This window comes from Rousettus aegyptiacus, unplaced genomic scaffold (genome assembly GCF_014176215.1).
Source record: "Rousettus aegyptiacus isolate mRouAeg1 unplaced genomic scaffold, mRouAeg1.p scaffold_m13_p_12, whole genome shotgun sequence".
NCBI lineage: Eukaryota > Metazoa > Chordata > Mammalia > Chiroptera > Pteropodidae > Rousettus > Rousettus aegyptiacus.
The window spans coordinates 83,236,278-83,259,328 of NW_023416287.1; the positions used below are offsets into that span (position 1 = coordinate 83,236,278).

Consider the following 23,051-nt stretch of genomic DNA (forward strand, 5'->3'; position numbering starts at 1 on the left):
CCTGTCTCCTCTCGCCAGATGGCACCATTACTTGGGGATTCTCCCCTCAGACACACAGCTCTTCCCCGTACCAGCTGGGGGGCTTTGGGCAACCACAATGCTGAGAAAAACGGGAAAGAAAAAACATCCTATCTGAGCTGTGAGGGCTTCTGGCCTCCCCGTTAAAGGGACGAGTTCAGTACGCCTGTCCGCTTGAGCTGCTGACGACAAATAAAGGCCATGTGAGCAGGTAATGACCAGTGTGGCAAACAATGCAAAACTCGGCCCTCAAATCTCCGCAGGCCCCCGTCCTGGTCGCCTGGAAATGGCTTGCTGTTAATAATTCTAGCATGCACCCAGAGAGGAGGGATCAGCGAGTGAGAAACTCTAAGGCCCTGATCAGGGGAGGAACTGGCAAAGAACCTGCCTGGGGACATGAGGGGGTTTCTAGGTAGCCCCTTCAGGACGGCTGGCTGGTCCACTGCCCGCCCCACCCCCCACTCCCCCGCCCCGCCCCGCCCCCGGTCCTGCGTTGGGTCTTCCGTCTGCTTGAGTTCATGCCATGAGCCATGATTGCCAGCAGAGGGCAGCACAGGCTTGAGTTTGTCTTCTGCTCTCAGGTCTAGGGAGTCAATTCGCACCTTTCCAACCTGTGGGAAGAATGCACCGAGGAGGCAATTTTACGTTTTTACTACCTAGAGCTTCCACACACGCTCAGGGCCTCCCCATCTAGCCAGTGGCAAGGAAGGCCAGGAGAGCCTGAAGAATGCATGAGGGAAGGCTGCCCGGACAGTGGGGGCTGGCAGCCCGGCTCAGCCAAGCCACCAACCAGCGGGTGCCAGTGGGCGTTGCTCTCTCCTCCCCTGTCCTCCTCCACCACCCCTCCTCCGCCCCGCCCCCGCTCCTGGTGCCAAAAGCGAGAAACAGCGGGAGGCGTCGCTCTGGGTGTTGGCCACATGCCACCGCCCTCCTCTGGGGGAGGCTCCTGCCTCCTGCCCACCGGGGTCCCTCTCAGGAGGGGTCAGGGCACAGGAGCTAAAGAAGCCACAGTCCCAGCTGACCTCTGAAACCTGCACAGCCAGACAGAAGGCCTGCGGAAGTCTCACCGATGTGACCATGGACTTGAGCCTTAGAATGGAGTGTCAGTCATGAATGAAGGACTTACATCCCTCCAACTCTTTTTAATTTTTTAAAATTTTTTTTTTTTGGTAATGATTGTATTTTTTAAATTTTTTTAAAATTGTGGTAAAATATACATAAGGTAGAAGGTATACTCAACCATTTGAAGTGTATGGTTCATAATGTTAAGTGTATTCACATTGTTCTCATTCTAGATTTTTGTTGGGATTTCTCACGTGCAGAACCAGAGGCAGAGAGGGATACAGTGAACCTCCAGGAAAAGGCAGAGCCCTGGAGAATGCTTTCGCTGAGAAGAGTGTGGAAGGAATTCCAAGGTGGGCATGTTTTCCAGGCCATTGTGCACCTCTCTGAGGCCCTCCTGGTGTGGAGGGTGGGGGTTATGTCCTGTACATTTACATACTATAAATGCTATTTCAGGTGCACTATGCAAGTCGGCACCCTGTGATTTTAATGAACCCCTCCTTTCTTTGGCTTCCTGAGTGTCCGACCTTGCCTCTCAGCCTGCACCCATTGTCACTGGGGAGGGGCTGTGGGGAGGAACCCAACAACTACCCTAACTGGTGACAACCCACATCTATTTCTCATCGCCTCACTATACTCACAGAACAGAACAGTACAGAACAGTACAGCCTTTCGTGCCCAGCGGCTGGTTTATTTGTAGCCGATTTGTGCATCAAGGCACGAATTATCTGTTACTTATTTTTGATCGTTGAGTCCTGCTTTCATTTGTATGTGCAAATGAGTGATATTGGAATAGACTTCAGATAATGAAGTGTTTCAGTAGATGTTGAGTACAAAAACACAAAAACAAAAAAAAAGTAAAAGCTACTGATTTGCCGATTAGCAGTTTGTGCAGGTATCTGTTCACTCTCCCCCAAGCTTCGCCAGCCATCCTTAAAATGAAGTGTGTGCCCGCCCTCCCTCCCGCGCTACGTCCCCTCCGAGTCCCGTGCCAGGAAGTGCCCCCGCGAGGCAGCTCATCCCAAGACTCGTCAGTTAAAACGAACGATGTCTGGCTTTCTCAGCGCAGGGCCTGGTTTTGCAGAGAGACGAGGATATGAATTCCGCGTTTGGGGTGTCCATTCCCCTCCCATCCTGTGGGACCAATTTAGATGTCCATTTCGATTCCTTTAAACCAGGGTTTCTCAGGCTTGGCACAGCTGAAATTGGGGAGCCAGCTAACTCTTCGTGGTTGGGCGCTGTGCTGTGAACTGTGGGATATTTTAGCAGCAGGTTATTTACTGGCCTTGGCCGACCAGATGGCAGTAACACCACTCAACACTGAGATGCCGTTGCGACACCTAAAAATGTCTCCAGACGTTGCTAAATGCCCTGTGGGGGTAACATTGCCCCCAGCTGAGAATTGCTGGTCTGGTGGTCAGAGGCCAGGGGTGTCACAAAAACAACAACAAACAAAAAACAATGCACAGGACAACCCCCACGACAAAGAATTATGGGGCCCCAAATGTCAATAGGGCCGAGGTCGAGAGGCCCTGCCCTGTTTAGCCCAGCATTACTACTTAAGTCCCTTTTGATTTTTGCATCCTAACAGACTCCTATCTGATACGCCCCTCAGATTTTTCTCCCGATACAATCAAAGGAGTGAAAGAATTCTATAAAAAAGTAAGAGCTTTGAAGAGAGAAGGTATGTTTATCCTAAACTTGGGGCTATCCGAAACGGTGGAGATGGCACTAACCCCTTCAAAGAGAAAGCAGAGCAGGAAATCGGGGCTCCAGGGGCAGTGACCAACAGGACGCTGAGGGCGTGGCGGTCATGGCTGACCCGATGGGCCGTGGTTTCTGTGGGGAGTCTCCCAGGAGGAACTTCGAAGACCTGATACTCAGAGAGAAGGGCAGTGATGAATCAGGTGTGCTCAGGGCCTGTGTGGGCGGCAGTTTGGGCTGGGGTACAGGGAGAGTCAGAGGTACCCACGTGCTCGGGGACCAGATCAGGTCCTAGAATCTACCATGAGATCTAACAACAGGATGGATTTGTGACCAGGACCATTTCGGAGGTTCCGGATGTCACCTTGTTTTCTTTACTCTCTGGGGAAGGTGAGGCTCCCCACCTTTTGAGCGGTGCTGATTTGGGGATCTCGTATGAGCTGGAAGGCATTGTGAACCAGCTTTCTCTGCCATGAACTCTCTTCAAATCTGGTTCTATGAGCAGCAGAAAGGAATGTTTACATTCAGTGCATGTGGTTCCTATCCAACTCTTCTCACTAAGTCAGAGCCAGGGACGGTCTCGTCAGAGACAAGCAAAAAGAACTCATGTGCTTCAGTTGTTATAAAATCCGTTTTCCACTCTCTATAAATGCTGTGGCCAAGGCTAGCTCCTCAAGGGCATCTATCAACCAGCATAGCTGGACTTGAAAGGACTTTCTCTGCTTTCCAGAGAGGAAATTGGTGCTGCTCCAAGATCTCAACCCTCCTCTAGCTCAGGAGAGTCCCAGCAATGGCCTCCTTTGCCCCCATGGTGGGGACACAAGGAGCCCAGCTCCCGTTCACACATGTTAGAGCTCTATTGGGCAGCTCGTGTGTGAAATATTCCATCGTCGTTGGACTTAGAGAAATTGATGTTATGGAAACGTTTCCATATTACAGAAGGTCCTCTTCATGACGTCATTCTGTCTCTCTGCCATGATGTCCCAGTGTGGGAGGCAAAATAATGGCCCCCCAAAGCCACCCACATCCTAATCCCCAGCACCTGGAAAGGTTGCCTTCCAGGGCAAAAGGGATGGATTCTGCAGATACAATTGACAATCTTGAAGTAAGGAGGCTATCCAGGGATGGGAGGGGAGTTCTTTAAAGATGGAAGAAGGAGCCACAAGCCAAGGAGTACAGGCAGCCGATAGAAGCTGAAAAAGGCAACACTTTTCCCCCTAAAGCCCCCTGCCAGCCCACCTCTCGGCATTCCTGTCTGCATCTTCCCTCTTGAGATTCTTACACTCATTTTAACCTGATTCCACCCATATTCAAATGTCGAGGCGGAAACGAAAGGATGATGTGAACCCTTCAACTCTCCCCCTGTTGGGCTGCTCCCCGACTAGTCCAGAATTATTTTTCAGAACTTTATTCCTTCCCCAAACAAGGAGTCTCCCTAACCTAGAACTTACAGTGCAGAACCAGGTTGCTTACAAGGGAGTTTTACGCCCCAGACTTGGGGTCGGGGCTGGGGCAGAGGGTACGTTGAAGACCTGCTCGTTCCTCGTCCCGACTCTGACGCCATATTACTCAGATCGATGGCGAGCCAGATTCTCTTTTCCAGCCAGTCACTCCCAGGGGATTTTGTGAGGATTCACAAGTTCACTTTTAGAAAGAACGCCTGCATGAATAAAAAGTCTCACGGCCGGAAATTCTAATGCCTTGTAATGAGTCCTTATAAAATCCCGACGGCTCTTAGAAACACGTGTTGCTTCCAGTCGTAGTTATGAGATGCTTAGCCACGTGCAGTTCCAGACACGTTACATACAGAGCCGCCATCGCGAAACACGTCTGATGTGCCAGGTAGAGTCACACTCATTACAGACAGGAGCTCGTTGATTTAGGGAGACAAAGATCACCTGTGACCCGGGCTCCCTGGGTACCTGAGAGGCACACGAATGCCCACGCGTCACCAGCAGGGGGACGAGCGCTTTGCACAGAGTGGGGAGGACTCAGTAACGAGAACGAATAGCATTTCTCTTCACTGGAGCAAAGGGAGATGAGCCAGTACCGGAGTGACCAAGTTTGGGGCAGAGAAGCAGAAATCGAGGATATCGATAATAGGAAGTCTACTACTGCTCCTCTCGTAATGTACAGCTGAGAAGCGCACAGTGCGAGACGGGGGCTGGAGTCGGTTCCCGAAGCCAAGGCTTTTCTGCGCCGTTCTCTGCTCCTCATTCCTGCCGCTCCGTCCCCACATCGGCACGGTCCGGGTAGGAGGACCCCGAGGACTTGGAGTCTCTCTAGAAGCTGTCTTCTGAGTATCATCCCACTGTGAATGCCGTCGAGCGCTTCTCAGAAGCTCACTTATGGTTTGGCTCATTCTCAGAAAAGGACAGGACGGAGAAGAGGGACTTTCAACTGTGGGAAAGCAGGGTAAATAAGTACAGAGTAACAAACACAGCTTGCGTTCTTTATTCTTCAGTTAGGATGGGGGGGGCGGGTCATTGCATGCAAATGGCCACCAGGTGGCACTGTTATTCTCTAAAAATGCTTCACGGGGTGTGGGGGGGCAGGAGTGTGTGCATCTGTATGATGAGGTGAGGGATGTTGTGCCTGTGTATGGTGTGTGTGTGTGTGTGTGTCGGTGTGTGTGCGTGTGTCATGTGACATGTGTGCACATGTGTGTTGGGGTGACAGACAATTTCCCTCTCACCCACCCACCACCACTCAGCCAGGCGGCCAAATCAAATCAAAGCAACCTCCCGAGACGCCTTGGGGAGGACAGCGAGGTCCTCTCTCCATTGTGGCCCACAGTCCCTCCATCACTTGCTTTCGTCAGCACACGTGCACGGCTCTCCCCACCCCACCCCCCCCAACCCTAAACAGGGGAGGCTTTATTGCTTTATTGCTTTTCAGGAAGACGTCCCCACCGTTCTGACAATTTCCTGCCGGAAGGCATGTTCTTTTGAAAAAGAGAACTCTAGACGCGGCGGAGACCTCGGAATGCTTCTCTCGCGTTGGCTCTTCAGGCACGTTTCGCATGAGACCCTCTGGATCTGGAGGCCACATGGCGCCGGGAACTGTCCCCTTTGCCTGGAGTCGCGCCAGCGCGATGAGACCCACCTCCTTCCTCTGGCCTTGTGTGGCGTGCTCCGCAAACGCCTCTGGACGCCAGCCTGGCCCTGGGCCCTGGAGGGCGAAAAACCGAAAACCGTCGCTGTTCGCCGGCTTCGCTCTGTCTCCGCCGGCGTCGCGGGCGGTAAGAGCCGCGCGGGGACGGAGCGACCGCCAGCGCCGACGCCGTGGACGGGTCCGCACAGGACGGGCCTCCCGGGACGTTTACGGTGCTGAGCGCTCGGCGTCCAGGTGCAGACGGCCCTTGGCACCCGCTGGGCGGCCCGGGGCGGGCCACGGGACCCGCCGCGGCCTCGGTCTCCGCATCTGCGCTTCGGATCGCAGATCGCAGAGGCCCAGGCCCAGGGCGACAAGGTCAAAGGCCGTGTCGCCGGCGTTCCTGTGCACCGAGCATGCGCTAAATGCTGAACGCACAGGAATTCCCTCGATCCTCAGAACGACCCGAGTTTGCAGAGGGTGAAAGTGAGGCCTCCGGATGCGAAGTGTGGCGTGGGCCCTCGGAACCGTCTGGGGAAGGCCCTGCAGGCCCTTGTAAGAAAGACGCTGGTCTGGGGTCCCCTCCTTCCCCCGTGAGCAACGATCTGGGGTCTTTTTGTCTGTGTGGGGTGGGGGCGGACGTCTCAGGAGGGAGAAGATTTGGGTTTATGTCCTCTGTTGCACGGGCCCCTGGGTACCCTCCTCTGAGCCGGAGATGCAGCCGGCGAGGAAAAGGCACCTTGTGAAACGGGTGACCGAGTCTCCTGCAGTCACAGTGTCATGACATTTTCCAGGTCGAAACTGTGGTCCCTAAGGAAATGGCATTTGGGGAATGACGAAAATCAGCAAGTTATCCCTCCAGAAGACACGTATTTTCGTTACAAAGGACTTAATGTAACTAAGTCACGTTTGTGAAACACACTCACACCTTACCCCTGGGGCTCGGGCGGGAACAGCGGTCACTTGGACAGTGGCTGCGTTCTGAGATCTGGAAGCTCACATCCTTAAGAACAAAAACGTCTAAACGTGACGAGGAACGGGATCTCTCTGAAGGGTACGGCAGACCTAGTTCACAATGCTGGCCGCTGTCTTTAGGCCTGGGTGGCTTTACTGGCCCCCTCGAGGCCATCAGGCCTTTATTACGCTGGCGGAAACCCGAGACTGCAAAGAGCATGGAGACTTTCGTTTGTTTTTGCAGTGCGTGTGTGCGTGTGTGTGCGTGTGTGTGTGTGCGTGTGTATGTGAAGGAAATGAAAGATAAACAGGGAGAAAGAAGTGAGGAGAGATGGGCACAAAGCAGGAGGCATGAGAGAGGCGGAGGGGGAGGGGGGGAAGGGGGGAGGGGGAGGGGAGGAGGGGGGCGGTGGGGGAGGGGCTGGGGGAGAGGGGGCCACAGCAAAAGCAGATATGAGACACAGCGGCCAGAGCTGGAAGAACTGCGAGTCCCTGCAGTCGAGGGGACTGTGGAGGGAGAAGACTTTGGGAAGCACCTCGAACAGAAATGCTAAGAAGAACACCCAGTTCTGACGGGGCCGCTCAGAAGATGCCAAGTGTGAGGACTCTGGGGCTGAGGGCCAGGACCAGCCGCCAAGCACCGAGCGGGGCTGTCCGGGCTGGTCTCCTCATCAAAGGAAAAGATCCCATCCTCTTCCTAGCGCCTCCTCCCCCTTGGGCCTGTACATAAGGAGCTCTCTCATGCCCACAGGCCCTTTTCTGGCCTTCTGCTCCCAGCGGGGACTGAGGACCTTAATGGCTCCCCTCCCTTCTGGAGCCCAGGGCTCGAGGTGTCCACAGCAGCCACCAACTCAGAGGAGGGACGGCCTTGGAAGGGCCGGCTCCTCCCTTCCTTCCCCCACTGCTTCTCCCAGCTGAGGCCCCCTTCACAATGGAGCTGGGCCAGGCCCCGTTGCCGAGGGAACCGGCAGCTGGCCCAGCCCCCTTCCCCACAGAAATAGCCAGAGGAGAGGACCAAAGGATTAAATTGCCCTAATCTCCAGGCTCCAGAGGAGGCTGGGAGCCAGGCCAGCATGAGGTGGCAGCTCCCCATTGGCCCGGAGGAAGCAGAGGCCACTGGCCTAGTCCTACCTCTCCCTTCTGCCCACCTCCACCTCCCTCTCCCTCTCCTCAACCGCAAACCCCCCAAAAGGGAGACCACCAATTTTGCTTCCCTAAGAGGGGAGGGGAGGGCGAAGCCAGCCCCTGGCTTAACCGTTCTCATCTCTGGCTTGGCATGTAGAAGGAGCAGGCCGCCCCACGAGGGACGAGTTTTGTTTGGTTCTGGTTCATTGTAAGCGTTGGTGCAGGTGAGCCGATCACCTCCCACCTGCGGCCGCGCGCACGCGTTAAGGTGAGCCACCGGTTCACCCTCTCCCCGGCCCAGGATGAAGGCTGCGGCATGGCTTTCAAGGCCGTCCTTGAACCATCCTTTGGTTTGGGGGAGCTCACTCCTAAACCACACATTAGGGCACGCGGGTCACTTTAAAAAATACCCACCTGCAGGCCTCAGCGAAGCCTACAGGTTCAAACTCAATTATTGTGGATTGGGACTCAGGGAAAGGTATGTTTTAGATGCCGTGCTGATTTTCGTGGGTCCCTGTGTTGAGAACCACGGGCAAATGTTTCAGAGACGAGCTGGTCGAGGCCCGGGGGGGAGGGAGGGGCTGGCCCAAGCAGACACTGGCCACACAGACAAGGGACAACAACACAGGTTTCTTGACTTGAGCAACGTGTTCTTTCTGCCATATTCCTTTTTCTGCTTAAAAATATTTTTTTGAAAGTAATATGTGTACCATTTAGGAAATTTATAAAATATAGAAACGTATAAAGGAGACACTTAGATCATCCGTACACCGCAACACCCAGCGTCAGGCACTGTTAACATGCTGGGTTATCTTTTCATCCGTTTTTACGTACTTAATTTACAAAAAGTTCACACGGCGTTTACAGCTTTTTGTCTTCTTCCTACCCCGTTATCGCTGGTGGGATGAGCTCCTTAGACACTGCTGAGCAAATTGCGAATCGGCCATTTTTTTTTTTTGCCAGGCTCTTTGGCAATGAGTATCAAGAATATTTTAAATAGATCACCCTTCGGCCTACTAATTCTATTTCTAAGACTCTTATCCTCAAAGAATGATCCGATGCATGTAAAAAAAAAAAAAACAATAATTTACACAGACTTTCACGTTAGTGTTAGTTATAATAGCCAATATTACCGATCTCATACATGTCCAGAGCTCACAGGGCTGGTTTAACCATTTGTGGTTATTCACGAGAAGGCATATTCTGTGGTCACATTTTTCAAAGAATGTGTACCAGCTAAGGTAATCTTTCTTTTTCACAGTCCCTCCACACCCTGAGACATTCGTTCTCAAGAGTGTCTTAGAGCAAGATCGTCCTCTGATGCTCCTGTAACTCCTTCGGGTGTCCCAGGGCCCCCATCTTTCCTACGCAGGCGGCTTATAGCCTTTATTCTCAGAACCAATGTTTTGGCAGTTTATTCCCTTAATTATTATTTATTATGAATTACTTTTCCTTGTTCTCTGGCCTGTGTGTCTTGCGAATGTGTACTGTGGGCGCAGGCGTGTATGTAGGTGTGATTGTGTGTGTGTGTGGGTGAGAGAGAGAGAGAGAGAGAGAAAGCTCAGGATTATATAAATGGCTTGAGGGCAGGGCCACGATTTCTACATCTTCAATCTTTGCCAGCTCTGCAGTTTCGGCGTCGCTAAAGCTAAATCCATCTTCCTCAATTCTGTTCTAGTTCCACGAATAACTTTTCGAATGCATAAGCGCACCTCTCTCCCCGAACAAGCTTTCTTCCTGCAGTACCGATTTCTGTAGTGGTATCACCTAACCCACCCTCCTCTGGGACACCCAGATTCAAACGCTTGGAACCACTGGCCGCGGAATCCTAACGCGGGAGTTTTTTTTTTTTTAAGGTCTTGGCGTGTGTCCCTCTCTATCCTGTTACTGACGCCCCCACCACTTCCTTCCCAAACAACTCCATCTCTCGACTGAGCCACCTGCTTGCAGCCTCTCGTCCCCTTGAACCGTCCTGTATTCAGCCACTTGTTTAAGTTATTTTTACCCTGTCACTTCTGTTCAGAAGCCTCCCACGGCTACTTTTCAATGAAGTGCCAGCTTCTTAGCCCAGCGCACGAGTGCTTCCTTAATTCCGCCCCAACCCACCCCTCCTCCCATTGTACGGCACGACGCTTCCTAATCCGCATCCCCGAAGCCTGCCAAATCCCCGCATGTGCCAGCCCCAAGACGCATGCCGTGTCCTCGTGACTTCTCCACTTCCCAGCTGTGCGCTATTGGATAATTCGCTTGACATTGTCGATCTCCGCCCTTCATCTACAAAATGGGGATGGTACTAATGGTAACTTCTCTACGAGATGGTGTGAGAATAAAGATCTATGAACGCAAAAGCCGTCATTGATTCGCTCACGGTTTTGCAACGGGGGCGGAGTTTGACAGGCAGCTCTTATCTGCTACATACGGTGTCGGCTGAGGCGGCTCAAGGGGGCTCGAAGCGGAGCGGGGGGCGGGGGGGGGGGGGTCTATTGCCAAGGTGGTTCCCGCACATAGCTGGCAAGTTGATGCTATTGGCAAGTGCTCGGCTGGGGCTGCAGTGCTGGAGCCTCGACTGTCCTCCATTCGAACTTTCCAGGTGCTGTCTTGGACTTCCTCACCGCGCCCGCCAGCTGGGATCGAAGAGAGAGGAAGTAGAACTTGCCAGTCTTCTTCAAGCCCAGGCCTGGAACTGAGTGGCACCGCGTCATTTCGACCCTACTCCATATTTGCTGAAGCAACCAGAGGCCCAGCCTGGACTCAAGGAAGAGAAGAAATGGGCTCCGGCTGTCCCGGGGCACAAACACAGGGAAGGAGAGACTTGATGGCACCCATCTGGCAAGACAAGTCACTAACGTAGGGTTTTCCCGCTGCCCTATCTTGTCCAGTGGAGGAGGCGATGAATATTTCACATCTACCGAACTCTCAAGGCCTGTGACTTTCATCGGATCACTGTCTTGAATCACGAGTTGGCTTTTCCCTGCGCTGTGATTAGTCGTGACATCCTGGTGAACAGCTCGGTCTTCGAGGGCAAGTTCCCTAGCTACACCGTGCATCTCTGTATCCCTCCCACAGAGATTTACACGTCGTAACCGCCATGAATATGCAGCACTCGATTAACTTTCCTCTGATGGCCCTCACTGGGGGCAGGGAACATAAGAGTTGCTTTTACTGAATTTTTGTACCGCGGGAGCCTCGCGGGGCTCCAGGAAAAAGCCGGAGAAACAGCCCCTTTGTTCTCCAGCTCTGCCCGGAGCTGGGCCCGGAGCCCTGGGGGGGGTCGGGGAGCTCAGTGAGGAGCTGCAGACGGAGGGAGGGCTGGCGAGGAAATGCCATTCTAGACCCTCATTTCCGAAACTGCTCTGTGATTAGCGTGGCTTTGTGCTCACCCCAGTCCAGAGGCAGAGAGAGGCCAGCCCTAGGTCATAAAAAGCACCAGGAAAATACAGACGCCGGCCGCCTCTACGGCCCTGCGCAGGAGGTTAAAGGATTTGCTTTGTTGTTTGTTTCTCTCTCTGACTAAAGCTAATGATCCCAATTACTTGTTTAAAAAGTTCACTTGTGATTGTATTTTTAAGTTTATTTCTTCTCAAAACCAGGCTTTACAGCACGTTTTATTTCTTCAGCTCTGACTCGAGCCCAGTTGCCCGGTCTCTGCAGCAGGGAGGGTGGCCTTGGGGTCACAGGTCAGAGGTTAGGGGCCCCTGATTGTTCCCAAATGCACTTCCATGTAGCTATGTAGCTGTAGGTTTGAACTTTGCATTGTTGCTTGCGGGGAGGGGGGGGTGGGGGGGGGCGCGGGGGGGGCGGGCCTTGGGGCCTGCACTGGAGGGGACGCCTGAAGGAGGCCATCTCTGCAGGTCAAAGGCGGCTGCCGTGGTTTCACTTGGCTTATGGTTAGAGTCAGTCCTGGACCCAGTCCCTGTGGCGCTCCCATGGGCGAGAGGTGGGGATTGGACTTGGGGCAGACACGCGGTGTAACCCAAAGCTGCAAGCCTTGCAGATTCACAGTGGCTTCGGAGCCGGAAACCATCAGGATTAGCGTCAGCGGCTAAAAATTCCCCCGACTGCTCTCAGAAGCTCCGGAGCGTTTGCCCAGAATGGCAGGAAAGGCCGCTCCCTGCCCAGAACCAACCGAGGGCGCCTCGCTTTCCAGCCCCGCCAGGATTCTGTGAAGCAAAGCTGAGTGCAGGACCCTGGGGCTCGGGAATGAACTCTAAGCTCTGGCCCAAGGACGGAGCAGGTGTTCGTAGGAGAGCAAGTTGAAGAGGTCAACGTCCTAGACCAATCCCCAAACACGTTTCTCTACTGATACCTAAAACCTACCATCGATACGACGTAAATTTTTATTTACTGACATGGAAGGGTGTGTTAAGACATATTGTCACATGCAAAAACCAAGCAAGGGTAATACACGGTGTAAGATCTCTTCTACATATGGGACGCACGTGCACACACGCACAGGAAAAATGTGGAAGAACATACGTCAGAATGTTGATAGCAGTATCCCTGACTGGTTGGATTTCAAGTGAATTTTTTTTTCCTTTCATTTTTCTGCGTTTTAGAATTTACTTGTACTACACACCTTCCTTGTGTAATTTTTTTTTTTTCAAAGAAAAAATCTAATATTCGTGAATCAGTTCTTTAGGTCAGTGTCTTTCAAAATGCCATTTTAAAACACCAACGTCACACTAGAAAGCTTGCTGAACAGTCAGATCCCTGGGTGTAATTCGGACCTGTTGGGTCAGAGTCTGGTGGGGGGAGGGGGAGGGGCCTGGGAAACAGCATTTTAAACAGCCTCTCCAGGCAATTCTAAAGGATCGTGATGCGCCCGTGAGTGCTGGCTTCCTTCCGGGGCTCTTCCTTCCGGGGCGCTGGCTCCACTGCGAGGCGTTTCAGTGGCCACTCGACCCCGCCCTGGGCCTGCTTTCCTTGCTGACTCTTCGCCCCTCCCTACTTCTTTTCTCTTTGTTCTCAGGAACTGGAAATAACCTTTCAACCCTGGCCCCTCCCCTTGCCCTTGACCAACAGCCCACAGGCAGAACTTCCCAGCATCCTCTCCTCTCCCTTTCCCAGCCTCTGATCTTCTCTTTCTTCACAGCACTTTTTTGGCTCAAAGGACTTACTGCAAAGGTTGATTTGCATCATTATGTAAGTCAAGGAAGACTGAAGCTGAAACCAAACTAAATGTGCCAGCAGGCAGCAGGGGGAGAAGAATCACAAGGTAAGCCTGACCCTGCTCCTTGATAAGCACCTGTTCCTAGTTAGGTCTTTAACCTCTCCAGGCCTCGGTTTCCTCAGCTGTAAAATGGAGATAGCCATACCTACCTCACAGAGTCGCTGTTAAAATGTTTAAAAATAAGATTGTGTGTATGTGCAAAGCACAGGAGGTGCCCAAGAAAAGGAGCTACTACCCACGTGAACCAAAGAATTCATGAAAAGTCTGAGATAGTTCTCAAACTCCCCATGGAGTTTAGTAACAATGCATATTATTAAATCTTCCCCCCAGATAGTCCAAATTCATCCCTCTGGGGGTTCAGAGCTAGTCACCCCAAGATGTACCTCTGTGGTATGTGGATTGTTTTGAGCCAAAGGCAACTTTAGCCACAGGCTCAAGAGAAACTTCTGCCCCTCCCTTAACTCCTAGAAGAACTGAATTAGGGGCCTTGCCCATAGGAGATGATAAGAGATACAGTCTTCTGACCTATCTGTAGGGCAGGGCAGACTTCTATTTGTCAAGCCTCTGCTCTTCTCGTCATCCTACAGTGACCCTTTGATGCCCTCAAGGCATCTGACCTCAGCCTTGGCTCAGGATGTCTCATAGTCAGGTCCCCTTCCTGTCTCTGAACCTTTCATGCATGTGGGGGGTCTCAGGTGTGTGAAGTTCCCATACGTACATATGTATTAAATTTAGTTATTGTCTCTTGCTAATCTGCCTCATGTCTATTTGATTAAACCAACCAGAAGAACCTGCAGGGTAGAGGAAAGCTTGCTGCTCCCCCACTCCTCCAAGGTGAGGCCCCAGAAAAAAAACTGATATTTACAAGGCGATTCTTTCACACTTTGCGGATGGCCCCTGATCACACTTTCAGGAACCCTGTTAAGACTTTCACCAGCAAAACAGAAATATGTGCAATGACCAAAGTCCTCTACGTAGACAGTTTCTGCTTAAGCTGTCGGTCATCCCGGTTGCACGACATCACATGTTGGCTGAGGCCTGGCTGATCTGAGCTGGGCCCAGCTGGCCACGGTTCCAGGCTGGGATCTGGGACCAGGTCTGCTCTCTCTTGTCTTTCGTCTCTGCTGGGCCAGCAGGTGCCCAAGGTCTGTTCATCTCATGCCACGTCTGCTAATATTCCATCAGCCAAGCACTTACACATCCACGCCCAACACCAGTGTGGAGAGGGGCAGAGACATTATACTCTGCCTCAGAAGCATCGGGGGAAAACAAATGCTGTTTCTCTAAACTGACTGTGGCCTACAGCCTCTATTCGTACTGTCCATGAGCCAAGAATGGCTTTTATGTTTTTTAGGGTTGTAAAGAAGAAACCAAGTGAATAGAATCAAACCATGCATAGCCCATGAAGCCTAAAATATTTACTACCTGGCCCTTTAAAGAAAAAGTTTGTTGATCCCAACTGCAAGCCATCGAAATGTCAAGGTTTTTATGTTAACGCAGCATTACTACACAAATGGAGGTGAGCAATTTCTTTTTTTTCTCTGTGTTTTTAAGAAGGATTTAAAGATGTTTCTAAGCTGGAGCCATGGAGAAAGAGGAAGGGAACCATTAAAAACAACAAGAGAGGGAAGTTAATTAAAGGAGAATGGTCTTGGAAAAGAAGGGCCCCTGGAGTGGAAGGCACAGCTTTTTCTCTGAGGCTGGTGAAAATGGGTTGGGATCTGGTCCCTGGAGAAGAGGGTGGAGTGGGAGGGGTGGGATCGAGGTGTGACACGGTTGTCAGGGAGAATGAGAGGTCAAGACAGGATTATTCAGGGACAGGAATATGCAGCTATTGGTGTCGGGAAATTGTCAGACTTGGAAATGGGCAAAGAAGAGTCCTGGAGTCCTTGGACAGAGAGCAGGGGGTTTTCTAGTGGACCTTCAGGGAGCTGTCTGAGTCTACAGGGTGTAGCCTTGAATTGTTTTTGATTGACTAAGCTATTGAACAACTCTGTGGGCATAGAAATTACATTGTAGAAAACTGAAAACATAAATTTACCCTGTCCATAGGAATGTAAAGATTCCTGTTCATGGCAATGTAGAGGAATAGTGTCCTGTGGAGAATGAAAATCTAATTTCCATTTAAACCTGTTGTAATATTGTACTGGTTTCTGCATTAACTGATGAGCTAAATAGAATCTTTGGCGCCCATTCGTTTGACGTTTGCATGAGTGTTATGATTTCACTTTTGTGAAAAGTAGAATGTAACACGGGTTACAAAGAAAATAAAGAGCCTTGGAGATTAAGAAGAATATACAAAAATTTAAATGACTTTTAAGATTTAATGCCTGACATCCTCTTTCCATAAGCATTTGTTGAACACATACTTTAGGCCAGAAATTGTACGGGGAAGTTAGAGGAGAAGACGACCATCTGCACATTGCATTACGAGCTCTGAGAGCTATTTTACAATCTTGTAAGTTTAGAAACCTGATAGTAATGCAATGATTCTTGTCCAGAGAGGGGCAAATGAATTTTGTCCGGTTGAGACACGACCGATGCCTCTATTACCATCTCCCCGACAGAAGCCAGTTTTGCATTTACGTGCCTGCTCTTAGAATTCTTCTCTGAACCGGTTTTGAGTACTTTACTGGTTCTCTCATTAATTAATGAGCTAAATAAAATCTTGGACACATGTCTATTTCATAGTTGTGTAAAAGGTCTAACACTGCCACTTTTAAAAAATTATCTTCTAACGTCTAAGATATCTCGTTTGGCCGTCACTACAGCCCTGCGAGACGCCCACTGCCCTCGCCGTTATGCCCCTGTTTCAAGGATGAAACCTTCGAGGAGCTAAGAGCTTAAGGTCACATTAGCAGAGATTGACAGAGTCAAGGCTAGGACTTTGGGAGCCTTCTGCTTCCAAATTCCCTGTTCTTTACACTGTTAATTAAAAAAAAAAAAAAAGTGACACCCCATCACCTTATTTGCTTGTCATCGATGAGCATAGGAGCTGTGACCTACTAAGCAAATGGGTAATATTCTTGGGTACATGATGGCTCATGTGGGATACGGAGCAAGGAGCTGCTAAGATGTAACCGCTCACCTTGCCAAAAGCAGAGAGCATTTGAAATCAGCACAACAGCAGATGAATAACAGAGCCATCAGGAAACAAGTATCTCCTTATTTTATTCCTCTCTAATAGATCGTAAACCAAAATTCTCAACAGAGGAATGTCTCACGAGCACATCAAGTCATCGCCTAACATTGTTGATAAGGTCTGTGACTTTAAGTGAAATGACATATAACAAAAACCAATCTTACCACAGGCTAGCTGATATAAACAAGATTTAAATGCCTATGGCATCTCATCAACATTATAATGAAATGACACTGAGCAAAGCAGGTTAGTTATTCGAGGTCCTGCTGTACTTCCCAAAGTCTTATCGTTTTGCTCCTCCCACAAATTAACCGGCCCCCAGGCATGGTAGCGTTTCAGGTGGTTCCACTCTAAAGGCTTCTGCATTTTTTCTCAGTATGATCACTCCTTGGCCACAAAAAGCCTAACATTAAATGAACACCTGTGGTGGATGAGCCAGATGCTGTACAGGGCACTTTACGAATGTCGCCTACACAACAAATATTCGTTATGGAAGTATAATAACGCCAGTGATGCAAATATGACAATAATCTAAACAAAACACAACAGGATCTCTGCTTCAAGTAGTTGAGTCCAACGGAGAGCCTTATGGAAAGACAGACCATCACAACGCAACATGCCAAGCTAGGGTGGGTGCGAACATGGAGACCCCAGTCCCTGCATGTTTGAGAGAATCATAGAAAGCTTAACCAAGCTGCAGTTGGCATCGAAACCTGAAGAATAAGTAGGAGCTTGCCTAGAAGAGAGAGGAAAAAGTATCCAGAAGCTTCTAGAAAGAGAGGAGCACTGTAACAAAGGGGAAGACAGAGCACGGGGTATCCAGGAGACAGCAGCCCAGAGTGGCTGCAGCAGTCACTATGTAGGGAAGAATTCCAAACATGAAACCAGACGAGTGGCCAGCGACAAGCCATGGCAAGCCAAGGTGTGGAAACTTTGCGGCAGCAGCAACCAGGAGACCCGCTGTCCCAAGGGCTGAGTATACACCCTGCACAGAAGGACCCACGGGACACCTTGAAGGCGGCGAGGGTCCCCTCAGGGAGGTAGTCATACCCTGACGATCGCATCAACACCAGGTCCATCCTCGGTTTTCCACCCATGTCTAAACCCCGAAATAGCTCCCGTGGCGCTCGTATTGGTCAGTTCAGGGCTGCTGTAGCAACACGTCACACTCAGGGCAGCTTATAAATAACGGAAATTTAGTTCTCACCGTTCTGGGGGCCGGAAAGTGCGAGATTGAGGCGCTGGCAGAGTCGATGTCTGGTGGGGGCCCGCTTCCTCACGGACGGCATCTCTGCTGTCTCCTCTCATGGCGGAAGGGGCAAGGGAGCCCTTTGGGGCATCCTTTAGAAGGTCACCAGTCTCGTTCATGAGGGCCCGGCCTTCACGGCCTAATCACCTCCCAAAGGCCACGCCCCCTAATCCCATCACCTTGGGGGTTAGGATTTCAACATATAAATTTGGGGGAGACACAAACAGTCAGACGGTAGCTAAATTCAAAACGGATGCTCCATGCAAGCTAAGAAATCGATTTGTGCAGTTGTACATATTTTTGTCATTGGATTATTTCACCACGATCTGAGGTCTCCCATCTTTTTGCTGTGAGAGTTTAGGTTAGGAAAGAAGAGGGCACATGTTCGATGAATCTGGAGGAGGTACATACTGCCGTGGCAAGGCAACTGTTTCCATGGCAACTTTACAGAGCAAAAGCCAGTTTCTGCCATCTGATCAGCAAGGTCTTTGGAAATACTGATTGGCAGGATACAAATGACCCCCTTGGAGAGTGATGTTCTTGGGGATCTCTCAGGCCCTACTTCAGTAAGCATCGGTTCCCTTCCCTTTCACCATTTGCCACTGCCCAGCCTGCACCCAGCCCCGCCCTCCCCAACTCTCACCCTTCACAGAAGGAAGCAGGGTGCATTTTCTCCACCGACATCCCCATGCACGGGGTCCTGGGGAAGAGTCTGCAGAGATTTAAAAAGAAGTTAATCTGTTCCCAAGAGAGGGCCTGCCTCAGCTGGCTGACAGCTTCATCTCCCCTGGGTTCCTAAACATTCCTTTTATTTTAATGTGCTGTCTTTTTATTAAGTACTGTTGAAAAGAAACAAAATTTTGGATAATTGGGCAGTAGCAGCATCTGTTACAACAAAACAGATACAGTCATTAAAAGTATCTGTGATAAACACCGTAGGGAACAGCCCATTAATTTTTAGCAACAAGGGGCATTTTAGCCCTTTATTCTCTCCTCAGATAAATTCTCACTTCTTGATTCTTTTTCGATTGGTTTTGACGTCAAAAAGAGAAGTGGGAATTGCTCCCATATGCATGCTCATCCTTCCATAGAGCATCTTTGGGGTCCCAGGACCACCTACATGTTGAGGTTTATGTTATAATTGAAGCCCCTACCTCACCCCGACACCATGCCTTATCACTGCCCGTTGCACCTGCTTAGAACATCTCAGTAGTGATTTTTCAGAGATTTTCTATGCCCCGCTCATTTACTCTTTAATCCTGCACTTCCCAGCACCACCTTGCATTTATTGACCCCAGAAATGGGAAGATTTTGAAGACAGCAACTGTATCTCCATGTTGTCCAGCCCAACGTCCAACACTCAGAAGGCCGTGTTAGTTCCTATTGTTCACGACAAGTGTCATAAACTTAGCTGCTTAAACGGCACCCACTTATTAACTCAGTTCTGTAGGCCACGTTTAACTGGGTTCTCTGCTCTGGGCATCACAGGGTTGAAAAGAAGATGTCAGCTGGGCTGGGCTCTGGGGAAGAAGCCACTTCATTCAGGTTGTTGTCAGAATTCAGCTTCATGCATCTGTAAGACCAAAGTCCCCATTACCTTGCTGGCTGTCAGCTAGCGGTCACTCTTGGCTCCTAGAGGTGGCTCTTTGGTCCCTTACCATGACCACCACCATCTTTAAGCTAGCAAGGGCGATCAAACCCTTCTTAAGTTTCCAGTCTCTGACTTCCCTTTTTGCCAGATAAAACTCTCTGCTCTTAACGGTCTCATGTGATCTGATTAGGCCAACCCAGATGGTGTCCCTTTCGATTAACTCTAAGTCACTGATTAGTAACCTGAAGGACATCTGCAAAGTCTCTTTTGTCATGTAATATAATACAGTTTGGGTTAATGTCACATCATATTGCCAGACCCTGGGATTAGGATGGGAAATAGGGGTGGGGGAGCATTTTATGATTCTTTCTGTCACGAGGATTTCCGAATTCATGCACAAGCAAGAACTTTTTGCATTGGAGGGATCTCCGCCCATGCGATTTCTGTCCACCCTCCTCGAAATGACGAACATTGATGCGACCTGCCGACAACTGCACAGACCTAACTGGGCACCATGATGGCCCCAGTCTGGTCCCCTGTCACACAGTAGAAAGAGCTGGATATTTCTAACCCCCATAGCTCATCACTCCTAGCAAGCCCATGACTTACCTCACCAGCAAGCCATCAGCTGCAGTCAGCAACTTTGCTCTGAGTTGGGTCCGACGTGGTCCATGGGTCTTTCAGCTTTGAAAAATGCCTGCGTCTCTCCCCCAGCCTCATCCCCTAGAGTGGAGACCTGCACTGGATCAGGATCCTGGCTTGACAGCAAAACTTTGCCATTCATTTCTCAACCCTTAGTTGCTTAATCTTTTGTGTGTGTGTGTTTTTGTTTTTTGCCAGCGGTCTCCCTGCTCCCTGACCTGGTCCCCTTGAACCCATTCTTCTCTGTCCCGGGCCAGCACATTCTGTTCCTCTCTCTCCTGCAGCTCCTGGAAGTCTTTCTTCTCCTCCACCTGAATGCGTGAGCGTCTCCCGCTCCCCACCCTGGATGCCGCTATTTCTGGTTCTCACCGCACGTCTCTCTCATGCTGTATCTCAGCATCACATACAGGCGCCTGACACGTGGTAGCCCTCGGCATATAACCATTCATTCCATGAACGAGTAAGTGAATGAATGAATTGGCGAATCTGAGTCATCGTGCTTTTCTCATCGTCTATTATTCTTTCGTAGCAGTAGTATGGGGTTGCCTTCCTGATTTTAGGATCAATCATTTATTTATTCACTTATCCCAGGGAACACAAACATCAGTACAAATTGGATAAACATTTTCTCCCAGGCTATTGAAGAACTTGTACTCAGTAGAGGATCTGGGGTGCGTCCTTCTCTGGGACAAGCTTTGCCAGCCCGAAGGTGTCTATAAAATTCAACATCCAGGAATACAAGTGACTGTCAAATTTAATCATTAAGATTCCATTAAGACTGCCAATCCAAGACTGCGATAGGATTCCTTCCTTTTGTTAAATACAGCATTCTCATTGTTTTTCACTAAAAGAGACACTTAAATTTGCTTCCCACCAGGTTTGAAGCTGGTGCCTAATGTGGCTGAAAATGTCACTGAGCCCAGCGAGGAAACCCAATGCGCTGGGCTGTGGGATGAATGGTGGCCTTGTTTCTGAAGCCATTCTGCTTTGTCTGCTGGGCTCTCAAATGACATGTTTGGACACAAAGCTTCTTAGGTAGGAATTACTACACTTGCAGGCTTTCCTAATTTGGATTGAGGTTTATTATTTCAAAGTCTTTTTTCAAGATTAGACTGTAGTGAAGTTTTGCAGCTGAGTCACTGCAACCCTCATCTGAAAATGTTTTATTATGTTTATTAGTATTCTTGGTAATTTTTTTTTTTTTTTTTTTTTTTTTTTACATTTCCTCTTTGAAAGTGAGCCATCCTGCACTGAAATTTTCCAGTGAGGATTTCACTTTCTTCCCATTGAGGTCATTTCCTTAACCTCCTGGAGATGTTTATCTTCAGGAGTTTAAAACCTTTCTGGGTAAAGAGAACATGGAGGAGACAGCTGATAGGGCCTCGGGAAGTCAGACTCCTCGGGGAGTTTGGGGAAAGAGAGACTGTTTTCGTAATCACTGTGACTCTTAGGCCTGTAGATTAAGAGGCTCCTTTAGCCATAAGGGCAAGTTTGGGCCAAGGGTCCCGGGAGCATAGGAATCATGACCTTTGTATTTGAGAGTTAGTCTGTGTTTCCTACTCACCAACCGTATCCCTGGGGGATCGCTTCCGCAACCCCCACGGACATCGAAATCTGCACATGCTCAAGTCCCTTACATAAAGCGGCATGGTTTTCACATATAACCTATATTTGCATATAGGCCGCAGCAGTGTATGTCTAGACATTACTTGATTTATATGGAGTCAGTGTAGTGCTTGGTACGTAGCAGGTTCAAGTTTTGCTTTATGAAATTTTTTTTTTTTTTTTAATATTTTCAGTCCACAGATGTGAAACCCATGGATACGGAAAAACCACAACAAAGGCTTTTATCCGTGCTTTCCCCTCTCCCTTACTGCCTCTGACCAGACCCAGAGCCTCCCCGTGTGGCCCCGTGTCATGTGACATGCTATGCCCCCTGTTTCCAGGGAACTTTGAATAACAAACGATCTCTTTGATGGTAGTCATCTCTTGATCTTTTGGTCTCATCGCGCCTAAAGAATAACAAAATATATGGTCTTTAAACACCAACACTGCTTTCAGACACACTCCCAGGAAGTAAGAAAGAAAGAGGAAGAAGAATTAAACCTGTGACGGCCGCTTCAATCCAGAAGACTGAGAGACAGGAGAATCTGTGAAAGGGAAGGGCAGGCGACATTCTCTGACTCTGGGCACTATCCGGGTCAGCTTCGTCGAGAGCTTGGGAAGTGATGGTGGGTCCACCTCATTTCCCTGATGGGCCATTAAACCTCTGAGAATTTAAACGATTCGTCCCAGGCCACAAAGCCACACGAGTAGGCGACAAGGCCAAAATTAAAACTCAGTTTTGTTTCGTTAATATTCGAAGCCAAGGCCAACCCAACCCCGATCTCTTTGTCTAAACACCTACCATGTACATCTCCTACCTCACGCGGGAGCTTCTCCTGGTTCTATTCCAAAACAGCATTGCCGTCCAGCACATCCCTTTAATATCAGAGATGAAGTTTTGGGACATTCTGTTTCCTTCTCAAGGTGCTCGAGATAGTCAAGCAGCAGTTTTTCATGAGTATCTGCCATGTTCTCTTCTCTGGGATACATGCAATGGGGTTCCCATATATGATCTACACCTAGGGAATTTATGGCCTCATGTAGGATGTACAACCTACACGGGGAGAGCAAGATCAGAAAACACAGGGAAGTATTTAGTCAGCTACCAAATCGTGTATTACAAAATGGACAAATGGAAAGCATTTGGGAAACTGCTGGGAACTTCCTATAATTGAGAGAATTTGATTAAAACCTCAGATGCAGAGCAGTTGGGTAAAGAAAAAGATAAAAAATTTATTTTACACAATATAAAAATTCCTCAAAAAAAAATTAAAAATAAAATTATCATAGATCCAGCGATCCCATTTCTGGATATACAACTAAAAGATCTGAAAGCAGAGACTTAAAGAGATGTTTGTATACCCGGGTGCATAGCAGCATCAGGCACAACAGCCAAAATCTAGAAGCAACCTGCGTGTCCACAGATGGATGAATGTGATATATATATATATATATATATATATATATATATATATATATATATATATTTGTAAGACTACATCTATGATTACATAATTATTATACAGGAAGGAAGTTCCGACACATTTACAATATGGATAAACCTCGAGGACATTATGCTAAGTGAAAGAGCCAGTCACAAAAACACAAATATTGTGTGATTTCATTTACACGATTTACCTAGAGTAGTCTAATTTGTAAAGACAAACAGAATGGTAGTTGCCAGGGGCTAAAAAGA

At 49.4% G+C, this 23,051-nt stretch overlaps 1 long non-coding RNA gene across 1 annotated transcript; it reads left to right on the forward strand.

Annotated features, from left to right (window-relative positions):
- The first annotated feature begins 13,035 nt into the window (after positions 1-13,035).
- Positions 13,036-22,774, forward strand: LOC107502183. The gene is made up of 4 exons (XR_001594934.2): positions 13,036-13,171; positions 14,481-14,645; positions 20,628-20,785; positions 21,550-22,774. It is a non-coding gene; the product is annotated as an uncharacterized LOC107502183 (long non-coding RNA).
- Positions 22,775-23,051: the final 277 nt, after the last annotated feature.